Source organism: Rhynchophorus ferrugineus, unplaced genomic scaffold (assembly GCF_030347505.1).
Source record: "Rhynchophorus ferrugineus isolate W39M unplaced genomic scaffold, kcgeb_rfMv2 rfM2, whole genome shotgun sequence".
In the NCBI taxonomy this organism is placed as follows: Eukaryota; Metazoa; Arthropoda; class Insecta; order Coleoptera; family Curculionidae; genus Rhynchophorus; species Rhynchophorus ferrugineus.
The window spans coordinates 62,013,627-62,021,327 of record NW_027472581.1 but is presented as its reverse complement, the minus strand read 5'-3'; the positions used below and the strand labels follow the sequence as shown (position 1 = coordinate 62,021,327).

Sequence of the window (7,701 nt, the reverse complement as noted above, 5' to 3'; positions counted from 1 at the left end):
CAGCGGTGTTACCTGGAGACGAGGCTTGGACGGTCGATGGTACAACGTCTAAACCAAACGATGGTTGAGCACAGAATGAGTCGAAATACCCTTCAATAACATCCTAGATAAACGTCTCGGGGTTACGGCCAGCTATTCGTTATCGGGTTCTAGTTGGCGCTCCTGGCACCCCGCCCGTGTTCAACATCTGGTATTATATTTCTAGATATTTTGTAGACCGTTATTCCATAATGTAAAATTCGACATGCCTCGAGGTCCCTACAACTGGTTGGTGATGTTAATAAGGCCTCCAATTATTAGTCCACGATTTTTTATTTATTATAACATATATGTTGTAACAAAGATCTCAACCGATTTCTCATATATTCTCTGTCTTCTTTAAAGAATTTATATTAAACAAAATATCTTTTTTGTCTCGAGCACATTATCGCTGGCCTAACTTTATAACCCATTTTTATAACAAAATTAATCCAACTTGTTGCTGATTTTTGCACTCATTTTCACTTAAAAATTAAAAGAAAAAATAAATGAAATGTTGAAAGAAAGCATTATGTTACTATACCTATTACCCTTTAATCTGGTAAGATTAACTCCAAATATACTTAAGACCAACTTAAATATAATATTGGCTTCAATGCCTGTTTACAAAAAATATTTGGAGACATATTTTTAAGAAAAAACTGTTGTTAAGAACCAGCCAAAGAAACATGGTATCAAATTAAAGGATATATTAATTTCATCAAGAACAGTTAAGAATCAACAATGATTGATGATCCAGTTAAGTCAACATGACAGGAGTAAAATTAAAGTACAAGGAAAAAGGGAGCATCTACAAGAAATGTGCATGGAAAAGGATCATATACCATTCCTTTCTATTTTTTTTCTCTACAGAAAACACGTCATTTATAATAGGTAGCTAAAATGTATTTATTTAAAGTTTTGGCTATTTCTATTGGGGCTTTATACATTCTGCCGGTTTCTAAGAAAATGTATAAATGTTAGTTAGAACATGTTCTCTTTTGATGTAAAGTATTCAGAAAGCCATTTTTAACTTCTTCAAATTGAATGAAGTGCTGCACTGCATCGATCGATGAGAAAAGATGATAGAGAATGCCAGTCCTGGAGAGTCGGGCGGGTACGGTAAAAAATCTAAATTATTTCAATACTTATTTGACCGGCTTTACTGTACAAGACGTATATGCTGCAAAATCAACTTATTATGTTTTCAATCACCTTGGTGGTTGTTGTCATTTGTTATCGGAATTAGCCATATAAACTTTTTCTTTGGGTTTTAACAGTTTATAATATATGACTCCTATCTAGCTCCACCAGACATAGAATATTGTCTTGCGATCAGGCTTTTAGTTTATGGGCCTGTTTTGCCAGATTATAACCATGTTTCGTCGCTTGGGATTTTCATTATTATTCCATGCCAAAATAATTTTCTTTTATTCCTTTGTAGCAATATTTTACGATTTTTCCATTTAATTACCGAAACCATGTTTCACATATTTTTATGGTTGGATTTTTTTTCTTGATGTAACAACAAAAGTAATGCGAGCTGTAATGCATGTTCAGTATAATAGGATCATAATACTGCGTACTTATGTCTAGTGAAATATGTTATAAAAAAAACAGAAAGTAATTATTATGAATTAAATAGATTTAGTATCAACACTACTAACTTTGTTTATGAATAAGTTATATGATACTTTTTTTTATCTTAAGAAAACAATTAGTTTCAAAACAATGTTAACTTTTAAATTAATAGTAAATATTTGTAGCAAATATATTAGAGAGCTTTAAAAATAATAACTTATTATTATCCACAGAAGATCAAATGAAAGATGGATTAATACATATCAGAATACACAGTGGATTAAGTTTTAAGTGGAAATAGTAATACGACTTACAGAATTGTAAATATCACAGAGTTTACAAATATGTTTGTGTTATATAAGTTTATTATAGCTATTTCAGGGTTATTGATAATCTCATTACATATTATTTTAAACTATATTATTATGATATTTTAATTAGATGTATGACTGGAATATAGCAATATAATTTTAACAGTGAGTTATGATTTCTAGTTAGCTTAAAATTATTTCATTAATTAATTAAATTCTAAATGAAACAAATAAATTAGTAAATCTGATTAAAATTAATAATTAACCTGAATAGAATTCTTTATAAAATTATATTTCAATTAAATATGCTTAAAAATATTCCTATGTACTTATTAAATATACTCCTTTGTACTTGCTAGTGCTTATCGTACTAGAAGTTAAGTTATTCGTTTAAGTTGCGACAATTAGTGCACAATTGCAGAACAAATTTAGAGGCGCAAATTAAAATGCTTTGGGCATGTCTATCGAATGAAAAATGAATGAAGTGCAAAATACATGTATCAAAATCATATGAAGGTGATCATATGATCTGAAAAATAAAACACTAACATTGTCTGAGACCAGAAGAGCTGCGACCAAAAGCCAACTATGGTGAGATTTAATGAAAAAAAGTGCTGCGGCATCAACAATAGTGCATTGTTTGAGAAATAGACACTCCTCCAAAGCATTGCTTACGGATTGATGATGATGAGTGTACAACTGGGTTAATGGAGTATACATGTTAAATCTCGGCGTGGCCGTTTAAAGACCACTCTATAATTTATAAAGAAGTTATCTAGTCATACAGGAGCAGTTATTTACATGAAAACATTCAGATTTCAACAGTTATAGAAAAAATTAAGAAATTCGCAACAAGACCTGAGGAAAAAGTCCTCTCCTAACAACTGTAACTGCAAACATCGAAGTGCTGCAAGTTTTGGACAACACTAAACTAGGACTCAGACTTAAGTGCAGTAAATGACAAAAATATTGAAAAGTGCGACTAACCTTAATTTTATTTTATTAGAGACTAAATAAGGACCAATGAATCTCTCTAAATAATTACCCAGTTTTAAGTTACTCTAGAGAAAATTTGTAAGTTAGTCGGTATCTGCTAATAATATTTTAATAAAGTAAAAAAATATTAATATCACTAGTATTATTACTTCTCTACCTTAATCTTGAGGCTATGGAGCTGGTTTTAACATATTTAAATTATTTATATCTTGTATGTACATGTATGAAATACAACAGTTAGGATTAAAAGGAGAATATATACATAAAAGATTTATGATTAATACTTAAAACACACTACTTTAAAATATCTTTTTTATTTAATTAACATAACAAAAATGATTTGGTTTGATCAAACACCAGACAGCTTTTATTGCATTTGTGAATTTTTTTTCAATTGCTAATATACCCCATATTAATTAAGACAATACAGTACGAATATCTGAAGATTCATAGGAAATTATCAATTTTCTAAATTTTCTGAGAATCAAAATTTAAAAAAAAAATAAAATTATCTATCAGTTAGTAACAGGTTACAAGAAAATAAAGGTGTCTTAAAGATGATCAAAATTACCATAAGTAAATTTCAGTAGATATACAATTAAATTATGTAATTGATAGTTATAATATCTAAGAGATATTGAATAAGTACAGTAGAGTAGAGACTGAATAGAATGATATAAATATATAAAAAGTTAAAATATTTAATTTGCTATTGAGAAAAGCCTAAAGATAACGGTCTACTCAAGATAAAAGCACAGAAAATATATCACTTTTTAATAACTATTTTTATATTTTTCATGGATGTCATCGATAGGAACATCAAACAGATTCTTTATCAAGACAAATTGACGATAATCACCTTATCAGGAATTATTTTAAAATCGCGTAAATGTCAAAGGTGTAATTTCATCACACTTACATCAACCGTACCGGTAATAATTATTCACCGACCTATTCACACCACCCACACTCCAGTACGCCTCGTAACGGTAGCAGCATGTCCAGAAAGAAAAACCGCGTAGACCCAAAAACAAAACGTCGGCATTGTTCTCCATGACCAACTTTCGGCTCCCGGTCGATGAATGGCAAGCGATCGGCGAGCGTCGTTCGCCGCCATATTGGACGCTTCTCCCTCCAGTCGCACGATTGGCTGAGTGACTGTCTGTGGGCGGGACTACGCCGACGAGGCCTGCTTGATTGACAGCACCGACGATAACGGGCCAGTGTACTTGTTCACTATTTTATTTTGATGCTCTGCTGTTTCTTATTCCATGGCGATTTTGATGCTGACTGGGGCGTTTTGTGCCTTTTTCCTTTTCGCGAAATTGATTTCTGTCATTTCGCCGGAAAGGGAACGCTTTCCTGAGGCTGTCCATTTTTTCTCTTTTTCGTTTGACTTTTTTTGTTGTTTTAGTTTACGAGCGGAGCATTGTCTTATAATGAGAAATGTATAAAACATTTTTGAAGAAAATTTGGATTACATTGGATTCTGATCACGTTCTTATATTATTTATAATTTATCATATATAATATATAAGAATATATGTTAAGTAAATAAGTGTAAAAATATAAGTAATAAGTATTAAAAGAAAAAAGTGTAAAACTTGGTGAGAGTCATTAAATATTTGCATTCTTTATTATCACTCTTCAGTTATTTAAATTCAGTTTTAGGTATTAGCTAAGAGTTTCTGAATTTATTTAATATATTTTATTAGAATATTTCTTTTGATATTACTTTAACTCTATTGCCTTTACTTACGCCTTTTCCGATTAATTTCAAGTAATTTTTTGTATTATATTTTGTTTTATTATGTGGTCTATTTCTGAATATTTATATGACAGAATACAAATAACTATGACGATGAGAGTATTAAAAATTTTTACTGTCCTTAAATTCTACAGAAGAATAATGTAACTATTTTCTGATATATTTAAGGTTTTTATCATCTTAATATTAATTTGACTTTTCGGTTTAATGTTTAACGACATTTCAGATACGTATATATGGGGAAATCATTAATATCATCAAACTCCTTAACATAGATAAAAATAGGCGATGATAGGTAAATGTTCAAGAATTTTATTCATAAGAATATAGGATAATATGAAAAATATGTGTAGATGTTATAAGTAAATTATTTGTACATTTACTTAATATGTTCAGTGATATTAGAACTAAATATGTACAATATAAGATGACTAGTTTTAGATGCTATAACAATTTCATATGTATAATATAATAAAGGGAATTAGATTTATTACAAATAAAAATGTATTTTTCGGTGATGCCTTCTATTTGTTTGGATCATATGTTTGGACTACGTACATATTTAATCCTCAGGGGAACAGATTTGACATATACGCCATAAAATCCCTCTTATAAACACCGACAAATCTGCTTGAAAATTACTTTAAATTTATCATTATTAGTGCTAAAGGAGGTCCGTTAATTTTCATTAGTTTTCTGGTTCTCTTATAGTTTATCTGTTCTTTCTCGCTTAGGTTTTGATTATCATTAATAACGTATTAAAATATATTAATTAGTATTATTATATAACCCAAAATCAGTTCTTACTTTCAGTTAGGCAGTTTATTACAATACACTGTACAACTCAACTATCCGCTTTTCAAGAGGTCCAATAATGATGATGATGATAATGAATTACTTAGGATAAACAGCCACTGATCTTAATTTTATCATGTAAGATTTTAATGTATTTTATATGCACCTATGTTCAAATATTAATATTAGTTTGCCATCTCTCAAGTATTATTACAAGCAACTTCCTTTAATTCAAATCAGTTTTCTTTATGAGGAAACAAAGAATCAAGAAAAAAATTAAGAAACTATCCGAAACAAATAAACAAAACTAAATGTTAATCCTCTATCAATACAATAGAGGGACCTGACTCCCTATACTCCCTTGACTTAACGCCTTGACGGCTCCTCCCCATCAATAAGCTCTAAGGAGATGGCCTGTGCCTATTCCGCCTGGATGAGACGAGGATGGCAACAGCGAAACAGCTCCGGTGCACGCATGCTCATTGAAAATCACGCGGGGGCGTTGCCATTAGTCTGGATTCTCATCAGTTACCGGCGACAAAAACAGATATATTGTTGGCGAAGCGATACGGAGCGAGAGGGTGCGAGCGAAGCGCGTCCGACCGAAACGGCAAAGGTTGCACGGCCAGCTATGATATATAGAGTGAGGCGACTTATGTTTAAATCGCGTTGGGAAGTGGCCTAGATTAGAGGGACTTTGCAGCATCAAATCCTAACCCGATACCTAAGCGTTTAAGACTTTTTAATACTTTTATAGGATTTCGCGCTAGACCGTCTGATGCCCAGCCAGTGATTTGTAAGGTTTTAAGGAGTACGAACGGGTTAAGGACTCGGAAGTTTTTCCTTCCGACGGTTAGAAATTAATTCGTTAAGTTTTTGCGGATCGTCGACCAATACGCTAAAGTTATTTTTCAGTGATTTTTAAGTGTTTTGTGAACAAAGAGAGTAACTTTATTTCAACACACGGTAAGTGCTATTTCACCATTATCTTGCACATATGTATTCCCAAAAACATCAGCAAAATCATAAAGTATATGTTAATTACAGCAATGAATATTTAAATAAATTGAACCTAAAGTCTTAAATAACGAAAATATTTAAAGATAACGATCTTTTATTTGCATTCATATATCCAATTTTTAAAATGTAACACTTTAAGTTACACTTATATTTATTATGGAAGTCTCTACATTAATTTTTTTTTCAATCTAATAAGCAAATATATTTACCACTTACTCAAGCAAACTGAATATCTTTCAAACGCGGTTTTTGAATCAATGAGGTCTTTGAATTCTCATACTAGGTATATAAAATATTGTCACTAACATATAATAAAACTGCTACGTTTTGTTTCTTAAAAAACGATCTAAAGTGAAAGAAGAGTTAGTTAGTTAACTTTGTATTGTTTGATTCAATATATTAATTATATACTTTCTATATGATCGTTACCATTATAATGACCTATTAATTTATTGAATTATTCACTGTCAATTTAAATTATTATGAGTTATGAGAAACCGTAAAAGGTTAAACGTTTTTGAGTGAGTAACATATGTTAACTTGCCTGCACTAAAATAGAAATGTTGACATTTTAAAATATATTTATATTACAGTCACTTAATAAATTGAGATTCTTTATTATTATCACTTTATTCTATATTATTATCAAGTATAAAATTAATAATAAATTTTATTTTGAAATTATCTAAATTTTGTAATCCTTTAACAGTGTTAATTATTATTTTAATATAAAGTATTAACATAATTTATAATAACTAATGCAATGACAATATCTATATTTCGAATCCATTAAAAATTAAATACAAGCTTAAATAATTATGTGTGAACATTATCATAAAATATATCTGCCACTAATATCAAAAATATTTAAAAATAACAATCTGTTAAAACAAATTATTTTTACTGGTTGATTAATAGAGTACAGCATCCGTCGCAAGAAGATCTTAAACTGATAAACATTGTTAGGACAAACATTTTTTATTTTTTATTTTTAATTAAAAGTGAAACTAGCATTAATGTGTAACAGGCCAGACTATCACACTATTAACAATTAATGTTTATGATGTAATTTGATATATAATTGAAATTTTTATTATTAATAACATTACATATATTTAGGGCCCCATAATAATGTAATCTGACAAAAAGTATATATTTATAATAATAATTTAAAATGTTTCCTTAGAAATATATAAAGGAGTATTGATTAAA

At 29.7% G+C, this 7,701-nt stretch overlaps 1 protein-coding gene across 2 annotated transcripts in view; it reads left to right on the top strand.

The window, feature by feature from the left end:
- Nucleotides 1-5,995: 5,995 nt before the first annotated feature.
- Nucleotides 5,996-7,701, top strand: part of Ptx1 (pituitary homeobox homolog Ptx1) — an 86,760-nt gene continuing 85,054 nt past the window's right edge. Inside the window, exon 1 of one of the 2 annotated variants that reach the window (XM_076394250.1) lies at nucleotides 5,996-6,435. The gene's annotated coding sequence lies outside the window, so the exon portion shown is untranslated. The remainder of the gene's footprint in view (nucleotides 6,436-7,701) is intronic. The other variant, XM_076394254.1, reaches the window with a different exon arrangement.